The 15,812-nt window shown below is 40.0% G+C and overlaps 1 protein-coding gene across 3 annotated transcripts in view; it reads right to left on the bottom strand.

The window, feature by feature from the left end:
• Positions 1 to 15,812, bottom strand: part of LOC100652052 (serine/threonine-protein kinase 25) — a 114,140-nt gene that overhangs the window by 72,414 nt on the left and 25,914 nt on the right. The window contains exon 1 of one of the 3 annotated variants that reach the window (XM_048411262.1): positions 12,061 to 12,229. The exons of the other annotated variants lie outside the window; for them this stretch is intronic. The gene's annotated coding sequence lies outside the window, so the exon portion shown is untranslated. Of the gene's footprint in view, positions 1 to 12,060; positions 12,230 to 15,812 lie in introns of those variants that run through there. 3 annotated transcript variants of the gene reach the window in all.

The raw sequence follows: 15,812 nt of genomic DNA, 5'->3' as shown, positions 1-15,812 counted from the left end.
CGTAACAATACGCAAAACGAATTGTCTCAAAGCGAATTCCGCGAGCCAGTGGTCGGTCCATTTGTTTCCATTTTATTCTTTTTGCCGCCACGAGCCCAACGTGGAAAAAGCAGCTGAAAGAAGAACAGAAGCAAGCGGCCAGTAGAAGAGACAAAGAAGTACGCAGGCAGAAGCGAACTAGAACTCTAAGTTCTCGTCAACGGCGCATTGTCTTGATGCACATCGTGGTTCATATTCCACCTGCTATGCTCTCGGAACGCGCATCCAGTGTTACGTGTCCATTTACATAAGCCAACCTATGCCTGAGTTTCTGCGCTGATATAAGTGAGTGTGTGGCTGACATGTATGCACCGACATGTGCAAGCGTCGATACGGATGAGTGTCGCGTGTATCTCCACAGCCATCGTTCCATATACGATGACTACCTTTGTCAACTTGACCAACGAGTGAAAAAAAAAAAAAAAGAAAGAGAATCACAAAGAGAAGGGAATAATACGGAGTCGAACATGGTCGGCTCACGATTCATCGTGGCGGAGGCAATATCTCGTGTTATTGAGCAACCTCGATGAAACCATCGACTAAGGACAGGATAGACGTGGCATTAAATGGGACTTCCCGCCTCGCGTTCTAAAATATCGACCTCGAAAAAAATCGGAATGTTTGTCGTGCCTTTTACAATTTATGACGTCGCGTCACCACGATTGTAATTATGTCAAACTGTAGTTGTATGGTTCGTTAGAAGCGCGGTCGGTTTATTCAAACAAAACTTTAGTTAGCGCTCGGTTAAATAAACTTGATCGAATTCATTTGTCTGAACGTGAAATATTATTATTATTATTATACGTACAAGAAAGCACAAGTACATAGTAAGGATAATAAGTATTAGTCGATCGATAGGTTCGAATAAACGGAAATCTGGCGTACATTAAATACGAATTACACACGTTGTTAAGTAAAACAATGTAAGTAATTAAATCAATAATTGAACTAAAACAATACTTCAACGTGATCTTATAAAGTAAAGTAAAATTGTGTGCGTGATATTAGATCTATGTGTATAAGAATTAATTGTTGAACAACGGTATAGGCTTAGAATAATATTATAAAATAATGTGAAAATCATAATTCTAGTAAAAAAAAATTGACTATTTTGATAGCGTGTAATGCTTTCTGAAATATCGTAGAAGGATAGAATTGTACGCTTCATTGCAATTACAGAATAGAATCCTGTTCTAAATTTTATTTATAATTTCATACAAAAGACTTTAGTTTTAATTCAAACCATTGCTATACCGAATCGATAACGTCGCGTGCCACACGAAAATAGTATGGGGAGGTCAGGTGAGCCCCAAAACGTGAGACTCGAAAAAGCGTTGAATGTCACGTTTACCGTTGTATCTCGTCTGTGGTGAAACTACTTTCAGAATAATTGAAGCGAGTTTGTGAATCGATGCTCGAAACACTGGCTTCTTTCTGCCTGGTAATCAAATATTCCAAATGCTTTCAATTTCTCTTCATTTCGATCTGAAACAACGTTGCAATGCTTCGTAAAAGTATTTAAACACTTCCATTGAAAACTTTCATGTATTATATATTATACGTGTGTTGTATGAAACCTTTCAAAATTCCATTAGCGCTTTAATTAGGTTGGACCGTCATGATCATATCAGTAAAGTTTCAAGCGAATTTTGAAACGTATATAAAAGCTACAAAACATTCGCCGCTGATGTATACTGACTACAAAAATTTCCCATACAACGTGTATAATGACTTTAAAGATGAAATTACTGCTAATAGAAGATTCCAAGTAAGTGTTGTTATGTTGTATGTAAATGTTGTAAATGTTGCTTAATATAACGAACAATTCGTTTAATTTATTCCTATACTTTGACGATCTCTACGGAGGTATGCTCACGATGATGAATATTCTGTAACTTAGTAACAAACTTTTAAATTTTGTATGATCGAGAACAGTCGATCGTTACAGTTGCAACAGGACATGTATCTCAAAATAATCCTAATCCGGCTTGGCAACAGTGTTATAATTTAACGTTACAAGCTACTTCCGGTCTTAAGTTGTCCTTAGATGCTGTTGATATGTTTACATAACGCTCGTCGTTACAGCGTTTCGTATGACGCACATAATATGTATAACATATATTCGTAACACGAACCAACGTACGTTTCATTGTTTTTCTTTTAATAGCTTCTATGGATGATTCTCTAACCACGAATATATCCAATTAATCGTATTACAAGGGGTATCGCAATATCGTTGTTTAATATCTATAGCCGACAAGACGTTAGCCGATCGATTACATAATGAGGTCAATTACGGAGCACTTTACGATGATAGCTATACACCTCGCGAATACCTGCAGATCCGATAGCGATATTTCATCGGTGAAAAAGTTCGCGTGCAGGCCACCTGCTTCTCTGCATGATCGAGTTGCACAATCGCCGCAACGTTAATTTCAATTAATAGCACGGGATAATTGATTTGCAAGCTAACCGCAAACGTTCCACCACTTAAATCGTACAAAGGGATTTGGAAATCGAACCGGTCGAAATACCAAAGCAAAAGAATTATCGTCTCTGTTTTGGTTATGACCGAGTTAGCACAACTAATAATCTATTCTATGCTTGATTAACTTGAATAATCTACAGTTCTATTGGCAAATAATCATCCGGTATAGCGAGAAGTCGATTTGCTCGATTGAAATTCAAATACAGTAACTCTAATTTAATACAGCCACTTGCGTTCAATACGTGATTTAAATAAAGACGTGTGTTTTCACGATGAATTCATATTTCAGTCGTATAAGATGTTTTAGTGTTTAGGACTTTGTAACGTTTCATAACTCATAAATTCTCATACGACAACAAACTGTTTGGCTTGTAATAAGTTCGCACAGTATTGGAAGCGAATTCAGTTATTTTAGTAATTTTTGTTAGTTTATTGTTATTACATTTTAGTAATTGATTTAAGAGCCAATATTTTCGTAGAAATATGGAATTCCATAAACATCCATAGTCGAATTCTGGCAAAAACCGTGCTGCTAACCACTGTAATCGTTATCAAAGTTATTCAGATGACATAATTCAAACTGAATAATATAAATTTATCGTCACTCCGCTGCATTTCCTGTGCTATGTCGATGAACATGTGGTGCGCGTTCATGTACCGGACACATGACACACGATGGTCTCGATTTGACAACGCGCGATTCCACCAACTGACTTGCATCCCAAGTACGCATTAAACGATCTACACAGAGTATGTGTAGCTAGTGTTTGTAAATTGTAGATTTTACGGGCTAGGAAGCTGCAAGCGATGCAATTTCTCTGGATCGAGGTAGTTAATGAATCTCGGATGGATCAGAAGCGCTTCGTTTGATCGAGTTTTTCCCGACTTCGCGTATATCGAATTTCGCGCAATCTCCTGTCAAAGTGGCTCGGAAAATCGCGTTCAAATAGACAATTTTCTAGCTTCTCAGCAACACACGCGGGCCTCGGGTATTACGCTTGATTCCCTCGTCAAATTCGATTAACTCGAACGACTAACGGAAACGGCCACGCGACCGTTTTACGGGCGGTCAAAATGTTCTGCTTCCCTAAAACGATTCTACGTACCTTACGTGTACCAAGTATCAACATTCCAATGCATAAAGGTTTCATAAGTTTCGCCATAGGGAAAAATGAAACCGGTTCGGAACAAAAGGTGATTCTGATCGGAAGAATGGCCATGCTGGACTTTAAACACAGATTTAAAGAGACCCGCGTTTTAATAAATAGAATGGGGATAATACTGGCATAAATTCGATGAGCGAAGCAATGCATCGAGCTCGATATTAACGTGGCCATCGGTAAAAACAATGCACAATGTCGTTTAGCGAGTATGATTGCGAATGGCGAGGGAGAATTCCCTGCCGTTACACGGTTCCAGTCTTTATGCGGTCGGATTACATGACACAGACCAGGCACATTGTGCTTTCAAACATGCCACTGTGAACACGGCCTAATGGAACGTCCGAGATTAACGAGAGCCGCCACGGCCAGCGAATCACGTCGGTTTCGTTAATCCCCTGACTGAATCGATGTTCTCCTAATGATTTATCGTCGATGATAACAATACGTGGTTCGGCCGCCAAAAACAAAGGCACTTTAAAATAATTGATTTTTCGAGAATTCCATTTTAATTGCGCGACACGGGAACGAATCAACGGTCCTTTGTTCCAAGTTTTGTCGTAGGATACGCTTCGTTTGCGAAACAAGTGTACGAGTATTCGGGACATTTGACTCGTATCGCATAATGAAATGCCAACAACTTTTTTAACGATATTAAAAAGTTGGTAAATCTCAAGTTATTGCGTTTTGTATTATATTATCAATGCTATGTAAGAGTATTGATCAATACTGACAATTTCGAACTCGTGAATTACAAAATTTCGTTAATATTAGGTCGTCCGAAAAGTTCCTTTCGTTTTATACGGAAATAATGGATGCACAATATTTTTCGTTTTATATTATTTCATCGAATTACGTATTGTTCTATCAAAATAGCGAACACAACTTTCGACGGATTAGGTTTCATGTTTGTATAAAGATGCATCGTTGTAAAAGACGTGTCTGTAAAAGAAAGACACGTTTTGGACAGCCTAATATAATAGCGAATTCTCTAGATCTCTTTAAATGTGAAACAGTATTAATTTTGTCTTGTTCTAATAGCTTCCACTAAGTTGAAGAATACGTGCAATAACTAGAAATTGTTCAAATGTTTGCGCACGGTGGCATAAGTGGTTGGCGAATCGATATTCATCGTCGCGTTTTCGAGGAACGTGCATCACGTGCATCCCACGCCAAGACAAATCTTCTTTTCCTATTTAGTGATGTCTAAAGATCGTTCGACGAGTTACGGGGCAAATCCCATCGCGTGACGATTTCGGTGCCTCGTGTCTGAGCTCTGTGCCAACTTGTGCTCGGCAATTTGTATTATTAGAATCATCGTTTGATTCGTTTCAACCGATCGATTGCTAAACCAATTTACGATGTTAAACTGTTACCAGATGTTCGACAGAAACAATAATTCCTATAGGCTTGATATAAAATACTGAGCCAATGTCTTAGACCCTCTACTAAACAGAATTCTCTCGTTTTCACGAAGGAAGATAAAAATACTTGACGTTATTTTTAATCGTTCATTGTTCATTAAAATTTCTATAATTTTATAAGGTTTGTTAAATGCTTGTGTTATTTTTCTTGTTTATCGGTATATAGGGCGAATGAATAAAAGTACCGAAGCACCTGAAATAATTCGTTTATTAACTTTGTCAGAAATTGTTTCAAGTGAAATTTACTGTGCTTAAGGAGCCTGATCAGATGAGTACATTTTTACGTTACTTTACATTTTACAGAGAACAGTAAGATATTCTTACGTTTACGTTATCTTTATCTTTCATACGTTAAGTTTGACAAGTTCTAGTTAAAATATCTCCTACGAACCTAATGGTTCTTCGTTATATACAAGTTGATACATATTTTTTGTAGAGAATGTCCAGCTGAATAGACCAATGTTATAATAAATTCACAAAACCGTTTAAAAAACACAAAACCACCTCTACATCTTAAAAAAAAAAAAAAAGATATTGGAAAATTAAGACGTACTCGTCTGACTTCCCAAATACAATAAATTTCACTGCAAATATTTTTCGATAAGGTGAATAAATGACGAGTTATTTCAGGTGGTAGTTTTCACTGATTCACCCTACACGTAATTTAAATATACAAAATATAACTCGCACGTTTTATTTTATTCCCGCTGTTATGCTATAACTATACCTTGATCTATCTACGCAACAGACGCGTTATTTTCGTACACATTTGCAGCGGAAACGCCAAGTTAATAAAAAGTTAAAAATCACTGTTCGTAGATGAGCGAAAGCTTTTGGTGGATTTCAAATTGCCATGTTGCGAACCAGACAAATTGATTCGCCATGGTAAAAGAACGAGATACCGGACAGTTCGCTCGCGACTTTTTATAAAGCGAAGAACAAACGGCCGGATAACGATGTGGCTGGAATATCGCGGTAAACGAAGGGGAAACGGGTCGACGCGCGGATTATACGGTGGATTTAGCGTTCGTCTGGACGGCCCTTAATCGATGCAGTTTCGAGACGAGCGACAAGTCTAAATGAATCTGTCTCCCGCAAACAATACGTTTCCTCTGCGCGCTCGTATCAACGCGAACAGTGCAAGTCTGCGGAGGATTTCTATAGGCTAGTTTTCATGAATCCTATCGGCGGTCCGCAGAGCCGGACACGTTCTACAATGCGGTCGCATCCGCGCACCGAGTGTTGAAAACATTTTCTGCGACGACGGACGCGTTCCTGTTATCAAACGATTTGTTCGCCAAGCCGCATTTAAATCGTCCTCGAACGGCGATCGTACCTCGAAAACCAAGGAAATTAAAACTCTCGAGCGAGGAAGTGGAATTCTGTCAGATGATATAGCAACCGCAATATGGAATATGGTTGGATTTAACGGGAAAATTTTGCCACCGTATTCTATGGATCCTACGATCAAGTAAAATATGTTATATAAATATAGATCATTTAAAGCTTTCAGAAAGTTACAGTAAAAATACGAGAGAGAAATACGACAAGTTCTCTTTCTTATTCTTCAAATTTCTCTTTTTAATATTCATACGCTTTCTTATCACTGATTGTAAGATTCTTCCTTCCTTGCGACCAGAAATTCTCTCTAGAGTCATCCGTAAAATTACGGCAAGATTGCTTCCTGAATGTGGAAATTTTTCTAAGACGCAATTTCATCGCGATAAAGAGCAGCAGAAGAAAGTAGTGCCGACCGGAAGTTCACCAAATGATAGATTATTTCCCTCTCCTAATGGAGGTGGACACTGACCACGGAAATAGTTGCAACTAGAAGGAACCTGGGAAAATGTCTCGTAGTCGATAGGGCAGGTAATTGACGCAGTTGCTTGAGGCTTTTTTCAAATTAAAAATTCCGTTACATACAATACCTTGTATAAAAATCGTTTCGAGTCTACCATGGTTTTATAATGATCGATACAGCGCGAGGTACGTTCCATAATATAAAAAACCGTGTTACACGAATCACAGTTTAATATTGTGCTGGTTATACCAATTCAGATATGAAAGATAAATGTGTACATGTTTTATACATTACAGTTATTAGTAGGCGTTTAATCATTAGCGCGGATGCTTCTGCAAATTAACGTTTTTAAGATTACAATTAAATAAAGATTTGCTTCGTTCTTTACAAATTATAACGAGTGCTTTACTTTGGATATTTTGTGTATTCTTGCGTGCGTTCTGTATATTTTTGCATATTTAGTGCTCATAAATGCGTGAATAAACGCTGCGAGCATATAGAATCGTATGATAGGCATCGCGTTCCCGAAAAAAAGGGAAAAGAAATTGCAAACTTATTTAACGCGTTATACGAGCTTTATCACATTTTACTAATATCGCCCCTTTATCGCAATTACTTTACCTAATTCGTGTGTTACGAAGGACCGTTATACTTGATATCCAATTTGCAAGTTTCTTACCACGCTGCATCTTCGTTCATATCGAGGACGAAAGATACTGCAAGATCGAAAGAACATCTGCAGACCCGGAAAAAATGCAAAAGCAGTCGGTTATTTTTAAGATAGCTCGTCAGGTCTTCGCGTTATGCGAAACGTACGTAAAGTCATGAGACCAAATAGGCGAGCAATATTTTTAGAGAGGCTTTGATCTCAGCGTGCAAACAGTGCATCATCTTGCCCATCTCGTTTCTGTAAACAATCTACGAGCGAACGCTTCATTTTTAAACACTCAGTAGCTTGCTTCATGCAGATTGGCAACTAATTTTTCAAAGTGAATTCCGAATTAATGTCGAACGTCGCGCGAACCAATAGCAATAGGTTGATCAAAATCTGAATAAACTTTGATCGACAGTTTTTACAGTTGAAATATTTCTCCAGTTAACTATATCCCCGATAATCCAACGAGAATTGATGGGAAAATCGGACGCTCCGATAGTCTCCAGAAATACCTAATGTATCGGGTCAGGTTGTTTCGGTAACCTGCTGGCTGTCAGGCATCTGACGCATTCACGGAATTCGGAATATCGGGGAAAGAGACTCGTCTGCAGCATCTCTCACCTGTCAGTCCAGAATCTAAAAATACGAGCGTGCATATACGTCCGCGATCGATCACAGTGCATCGCACCAGACGTTGCTTTGTGAGCGGCAGCAACATTTATGAACGTAGCAGTCCGAGCCTGCAAATATTTTCCTTCCTAGCCGATAACTCTATAAAAACTGCTTTCTTTCCGTAGAAAACCGATAATTCCTACTTACCATGTGTTCATTTCTAGCGATTTAAACTGCTCGATCCACCCTTTGCCGATTTATCGAACGATAACTCGCGATGGCTATTCTCTTGTTCTTCTTAAAGGCAGAAGGACCGAAAGAAAATGTCGAATTCAGCGTCGTGTATAGAAAACCGTAAAGGGTTAAAGCTTCAGACGTAAGGTTGTATATTTTTCTTGAAATATTACGTGAACGCGATCGACTCGTGTTGCGTTGTAACGGCGCGGAAGGATACGAAACGGCGCGACGTAGGAGAGAAATTTTGAAGAACCAGCAACGAGTCGATTTCCAGGCAATTGCAGCTCGATTGCTACAGTCACGAGGTTAGTGGCTCGCGTGATACTAATGGCCAAGAAAGTTCCACGCACGAAAAATACCGATCCAGGGTGGTCTTACGGGCACACGTCTTACAGAAAAATCAGATAACACCCACACGCTCTACATGAATCGGCCGATACGGACGACATTATGAATCACAGGAGAAAATTGCTTCGCGAACGTGCTGCTCTAACGTCTACGGATAATTTAGTACCACTTCGATCAATTTCCTCCGTTGATAATTGAGCTTAGAATAGAATATCTCACGGATAGCTGTTTGTATTTTATAAATGAGGAATTAAACGAAGGAAGGAAAAAGAATTAATAAATTATTTGAACGTAATTTAAACATTTATCTACATATATTTATGCTCGTGTTGTAACCACTCATCTTCTATAAATTTCATTAACATAGTGATTATGAGAAACATATATCCACTATGAGTAGATAGAACCGATACGAGAGGAATTAATTTAACGATATTAAGAAAAATAAAAAGTCGATGTACAGTTGGCCAGAAAAATCTACGTACACCTATCGAATCTTGCGTATTAATGGAAATTAAATCTCGTTTATATGAATTCGCAGACGAAGAAATAATTTACATAATTGGAGTTCATATAATAGGATTCTATTAATTCTCTCCATTATCTGTGATTTTTCATTTATGTAATAGGAGTTTATATTATTCAAATAAGCACTGGATGTTCATTTAACCGGAGGTAACTAAAATTTCCTTGAAATGAACGAAACTTCGCTGTGTAAACGTTTAGTTCACGAAACTGTTACAGATCTCTGTTTCTTAATAATAAATATGTGTCTCGGTTCAAAGAATACAAAATTTAATACCAAAGTTGTCTTTGCTATAACATTTCACGCTTAAGAAACATGTGCAAATATTTTTCAGTGACTATATTTGCTCAGCAGAAATTTGTTTCACCTTTAGAGACAGGTAACACGTGCATAGAAGGATATTCGGTCTACATGAACGAACAGTTTCTCGTTTCTGTCTTTCAGAACAGATTTAGTCGTTATACTCTTAGTAAATAAGTATATTGACATTAGATGGCCCGTCGTTAAATTATAATCAGTCACGGTACCTCGACGCGCGACGGTTTTATTGCCAGACGCTTGACGATCCGGTAAAATAACTCATAGTGTATTAAACGCGCGTAAATATTCTAAACGCGACGCACATTGTGTTTCGTTCGTTAACGAACTGACTTCCAGATTTCCTCTATAAATCCTGCAACGTTGAACTCGAATTTCTTCGCGACGCTCCTTGAAAACCACCGGGACAGACTGAAATATCTCTCTCACCCCCAAGAGACGAGGATAAAACGGTACGCCGCGCTCGAGAGGCTCTCGTTGCCTTTCCAGACGCAGAATTTTTGCAAAACGAGACACACGCTAATTCCCCGGAAGCTGCAGTTACGCTGAAAGGTCCAAAGAGAGGCAAACAATTTTCAGTCTCCAACCATTTCTTATCTTCCGGCGATTTTTCTTTTGTTTCCGCGCGGCTATATGTTTCTTCCAACCCCTAGGAGAATCGTCGTGTACGCCAGCGTTTTACGAGTATTATCCAAACTTCTTCCCCATAGAGTATAGAGAGACACCGTAAATCTTGTCCGATGGGAAGAGCCCCCGTAGAAGGCGGCGAGATGAAAAACGGATCGTAGTAAGCCACTTTATCGGAACTTCCTAAGCTCGATGCAACGTCACATACAAATTCTTATATTTTATCGAACGTCGTTCCAACCTTACGAATCTGATCGAATCTCGTCCTTGTTGAAGCTTCGACAGAATTTGAAGAAAATCGACTGCATATACAAGAGCAAACGTGCGTTTTGTCAAAAACATATCACTCGAACATTACGAGTTTGGTGAAATGTTATCCTCGTCAAACTTTCAATAAAATTGATTTTCGATAATACGGGAGTCGTAGCTTACGATTTAAATTAGATAAAATTGGAAGAACACCGAACTACTCGTGGTGTATAAAATAGTCGTGCGAATAAACTTACGTCTTATCGAATCGGTATCGCTCGAACGTTATGAATCTAATCGAATCTCGCCTTCGTTAAAACTTTGATAAAACAGGGAGAACACTGACTCGATAGCCACGATTAAAGGAGAATTCAACGTGACTCTGTACGTTTGACGTGGTACTAACTAGTCGTACGAGTAAAAGCATAACATCTCTAAAAAGGGAAACCGCTGAAGAAACAAACAGGTGTCATCGGGATCCTTATTTTTCTCAGTAGCAAGAGGCGTCTGTCTCGTGACCGGTTCTTTGATCCACAATGGCGCTTCGATGCAACCAGATTGCAGCTCGGTCGAACGAACTGTCTGACTCGTGCACCGGGACGAATATCACTGTGACTGCGAGAAAAACCGGCGCGTCACGCGACGCTCGTCAACAAGTTGGAAATTGGTATCGTCGTCAGGTAGCTGGCCGCCTTGTTCCTCGTCTCTTACGGGACACGAAACGGTTCACCGGTGGGTTTCGTGCCGGCCCGTTGATCCTCGCTCTGGGAGTGCTACCTACTTCTCTCGCAATGACTCGCTATGAATCTATAAATAAACTCGATATCACCGTTTCTTAACGAACTCGTACGCCAGACGATGATTTTTATTCGCGAACATCGCGCGTTCACCGATTAACGGCTGTTGCCTTTTGTTTGCGCTTACGTCGGATACCAACCAGGTACAAATACGTGGAACAATTTATTTTCCTTCGTGCGAAAAGTACTCGAGGGTGGAACGAGAAATCGATAAATCGTAGAATTTCGTAGAAACTGCTACTTTTCCACGGAGTTTCGCGATCCACGAATCTATAAATAGTCCGCAGTGGACGAAAGTTCGCGCGGCTGGATTATCGATCGTAATTAAAGCAAATGATGCGAGGTACGAGAAGCGTTCCCGTCTGCGATCGATATCACGTAATGTTCCGCGTTATGCCTGAGAATAAAAAAATACCAGGTAAATATGTTGAATTTGTCGCTATGAAACAGCGCACGGTGACTCAGTACACCCATAATGTTACTGCTATCTTTATGTGCTTTCCAGATTTAGCTGGCAGGCTAACGAGAATCATCGCATGATAGGACGAGGGTGAGCCCGGAATAAGAAAAAGTATACGTTCTTCCATTGTGACGCAAACATTTCCTAAATGTCGACTAACACGTTTCACAATCGATTTTTACCTGTACAAAATCTGTTCTATCCATCCACTTATCTCGAAAATCGCCGCATCTTCGTTTTTACCAAACAACCTCAAATTATACAAAACGAAAGGGAAACTAAAACGAAAAATAAAAAAGAACCTACAAATCGGAATTACCTCTTAGGACGAATCCATCCGCTGCTCACGCACTGCTGCGTACACCCCCCGACAAAAAAGGCGATCGGAGCACTTCACGGCGGGGGTGTTGCGTACTGAATGACGGGGTGCGCGTATACGTGTCTTGCGGAGCAGTCGCGCGTCGACTGAAGGCTCCCTTACGAGCAACGAATTCACATAGGAACGACAACGGCGACGCCACGACGCAACCAACCAACCCTTACCAGCCAGCCAGCCAACCAGCCGGCGAACCATCCAGCTAGCCAGCCAGCCAGTGGTTCTCTCTCGCTCCCCGCAGTATCGTCGCAACCCCCTGGTATTGCACGAACAACCCCCTCCACCAGGGATTGAAAACCACGCGGAGAGGGGCTGCGTGTATCGCCACGCGCCCGACAAACTGGAGGGGGTGTCTGCTGGTGGAATTACTTCGCCTGGCAAAAACTCACCCCCTGTCTGACTCTCGCGCTTTCTCTCTCACTCCCTCTCTCTTTCCCTATCAGTTGTCCTTAGTTGGAAAGCGGTGGAAGGGAGTTTAGGAATATGACGAACACGAAGTGAGGAGTCAGGGGGCGTCAGGGGCCGATGTACCCTGATCTGAAGGTCGCCAGGCACAAAGAAGATAAATTGGAATTTCGGCTTGTTCCTGGCTCTGGACCGACCGATTTTCTTTTATTCGTTTCGTTTATAACCCGACCATTCTTGCCGTTTCTAGCGGGAAGGACACGCAACAGCGAATGTTAAGCGCTTAATAGCAATTAAGAAGCAGAGAAACGCTTTGCCACCCCTTGCTACTTTTTTTCATAGGACAAGAGATGGAAATTACGGAGTGAAAGTAAGGTTCTCTCGTGTTACCGTAAGACGGACAAGTTTTCGAGGGGTTCATGAAGCGAGGGAGGCCGATGCACTCCATTACGAAGGTCGCAGCGGTGGCGGGACAGAGATAAATCGGGATTTCGCGATTGTTACTGATTCCAGAACCTCGGGATTGTTTCGAGTGTTTAGCTCGGTCTCCCTTCCAACTATCATTGGAAACTTAACCATTTGAGGAGATTGAGTTTCAAGAAGTGAATTAGGGGAAGACGTGCAGTATAAACCAAAGATATTTCTTGCTTCCGTCGATAGATACCCACTGATATACTAATATTATACTTTATATGGTACGTACGTGTGTGATGTGTAGGAAACAAATAATATAATTCTCTGTACCATATCCTAAAGTCATCTTTTGGTTTGTAAAAACAAATTTTGAATAAATGGTCGAATATCTTTTTTTACGAATATTATTAGTCAATTTTTTGTTCGCCAAAAATTACGAGATTTTTATATTTCCGAGTTGTTCGATTTCCTTATTGAATTTGAAAAAGACGAGCTCCTTCTATGAAATATTACAAAGATATTTTAAACGAATGAATTAGTCGCGTGCCTACGTATAGCCAAACTAAGAAGATTCAATCGGTTTCTCTCGCAACTTTCAATGAAAATAAAAACGTCGAGAGGCTGAATTAAAATCAAGTATTTAATAACCGTTTGCTATACGAAAGCTTAACGACTGAATAACGTATCTGAATTATGAATCTAAACGAAATAAAGGAAAATGAATATTGCATGGAATAAAAGATTAGAAGTTTCGAAAGCGAAGAAGTTCTTTCCCTCCCTGTTTTTATACGCGAGAATGAACTTCGAATGGAGCAGGGAAACAGGAGTGGAGAACTAGAAGACGAGGGCAATGTACCACGATCAGAAGGTCGTGGCACCGACATGGAAAAAGTAAATTAGGATTCGGCACCTACGAAATCTGTCGGGTCTTTGGACGAATAAATCGAACCGGGGGAGCTTAAGTTGACTCTCTGTAGATATCGAAACCCACCCTTTCGTTTATCGTCGGACGATTGATAAGACGCGGATAAACGTACAAAGTCAACCGGAATATTGCATCCATCGTAATCTTTAATTTTGCTTTTATTAAATGAAATGAAAAAAAAGATCGAAACTGATTCATGCTTCACGGATCGGCTAACATTTCTATGATTTTCTTTCATCGAACAGAGAAAAAAGCTTCTATTATATGGCGAGTATATAAACAGGTATCGACGTTTCTCAAGATTTAACTAAAATCATTCTTTGTTTAAAATTTACGAATCAGAAGAAATCATAGAAGGTAAACAACTAGTTCTTATCATAAAATCACCAAATTAGAATAATCCAGGACTTTTGCATTCCGTAATGATATAAACTTCGAAATAATTAAAACATAGTACACGTGAGTTAAGAAAATAGAATGTTCCTGGCACGATCAACGCTGTATATGTAAATATTCGCGCAAAAGTATGCAACTTTTACGAGGGATGATTTAAATTTCAAATACTCGGCTCGCGAATGAACTTTGTAGCACTGTCGCCGCTGAATTTCTCGTTTCTAAATCTTTATGAACGCCCGGTAATATTTGACGACTTACCGGGCGAAATACTGCGATATCTCGCGCCTCCAAACTAAAATTAAAAGCTTCTCCGCCCTCGTAATCTCATTGCCGGACAACGAAAAGATAATACTCAGTCGCCTGTAAGAGCAGACAATTCTGCAACGTTAACTTGTGCAATCGAAACTTTTCAGTAAGTTTGGTTGACAGTGTAAAGATGGCTCGCGACAGTCTCGCAGGTGGAATAAAAACCACCCCGGTGTTTAAGCGAACTTTTTTTTTATCGCGTCGCGAACAACGGTGGAAGATAAATTCGAATCTGTCAAGATAGAAAGCGAGGAGAGCGAAATGAATTCGGCTGACGGTGTTGCTTTATTTCTTTAAGAAAACGAGAAGCTTTCAGAAGGCGGAGGGTTCGCGATAAAAAGTTGATCAATAGAACGGAGGGTGCAATTCGTTAACCCACACCGACCACGACGCCTGATCGAAATTGACTTGTCACATTGATGGCAGAAAAAGAAAATTGACCCTATAAACGATTCTGAAATTCGCGCTATCGATTACCACGATTCTATCAAATTAAATAAAACGAAACCGCAATCAAGAGAACAAACATGATTTTTAATGGAACTGATGCGAATTATAAAATGGAAGATCCACGAATAATTTCAACGTAATTCTGTTGTTATATTCGAGAAACTTGAATCATAGAGGCGAATGAACTCGTCTTCTCTGGTTAAAAAAAAGTTAATAGAACGAAAAGCTTTTTTTAATTAACTTATATCAATTAGAATACTAATCGAATAGTATAAACTTAGATCGAACCGTCACATAGATTACACGAACGAGAGACTGTCTCTATAAACAATTCTGAATCTCGCGCCACCAATTACAATGATTCTATCAAAGTAGAATAAGACAGAACTCTAACAAGATGCACGCGAGATCGCATAAATTGAAGCTACAAATCATCCGATCGAACGATTACAAAAAGAATAGATATTTATCCTCGAGTTATCTTTAAAGCTGGAGGATTAACGACCCGATCGCTGCTTCCGTAAATTCCGCGGCACAATGCGAACGTGTATCTCGAAAACATGAATATTCATCTCTCCCCTAAGCTCACAGCTCCCCGATGCATCTTCGACCATGGAAATACAAATTCTGGGGCTGACGGGCCAGTTCGTGGACGCGCTCACCGTGAAAAATAAGTTCTGTTGGAAGGATTTCGTGAGGATGGCGGCGGTTCAGTCTTCGATCGAGACGAGATTGGTGCACGAAGGAGCAAACCGGTTTCTCCAGCGAGTTGAAGGATGCTGAGGTGCCTGGAGGAGGC

The sequence above is a fragment of the Bombus terrestris genome, chromosome 13, assembly GCF_910591885.1.
Source record: "Bombus terrestris chromosome 13, iyBomTerr1.2, whole genome shotgun sequence".
Classification (NCBI taxonomy): Eukaryota; Metazoa; Arthropoda; class Insecta; order Hymenoptera; family Apidae; genus Bombus; species Bombus terrestris.
Note: the sequence above shows the minus strand (reverse complement) of the source record. Positions and strands in the feature narration are given on the sequence as shown.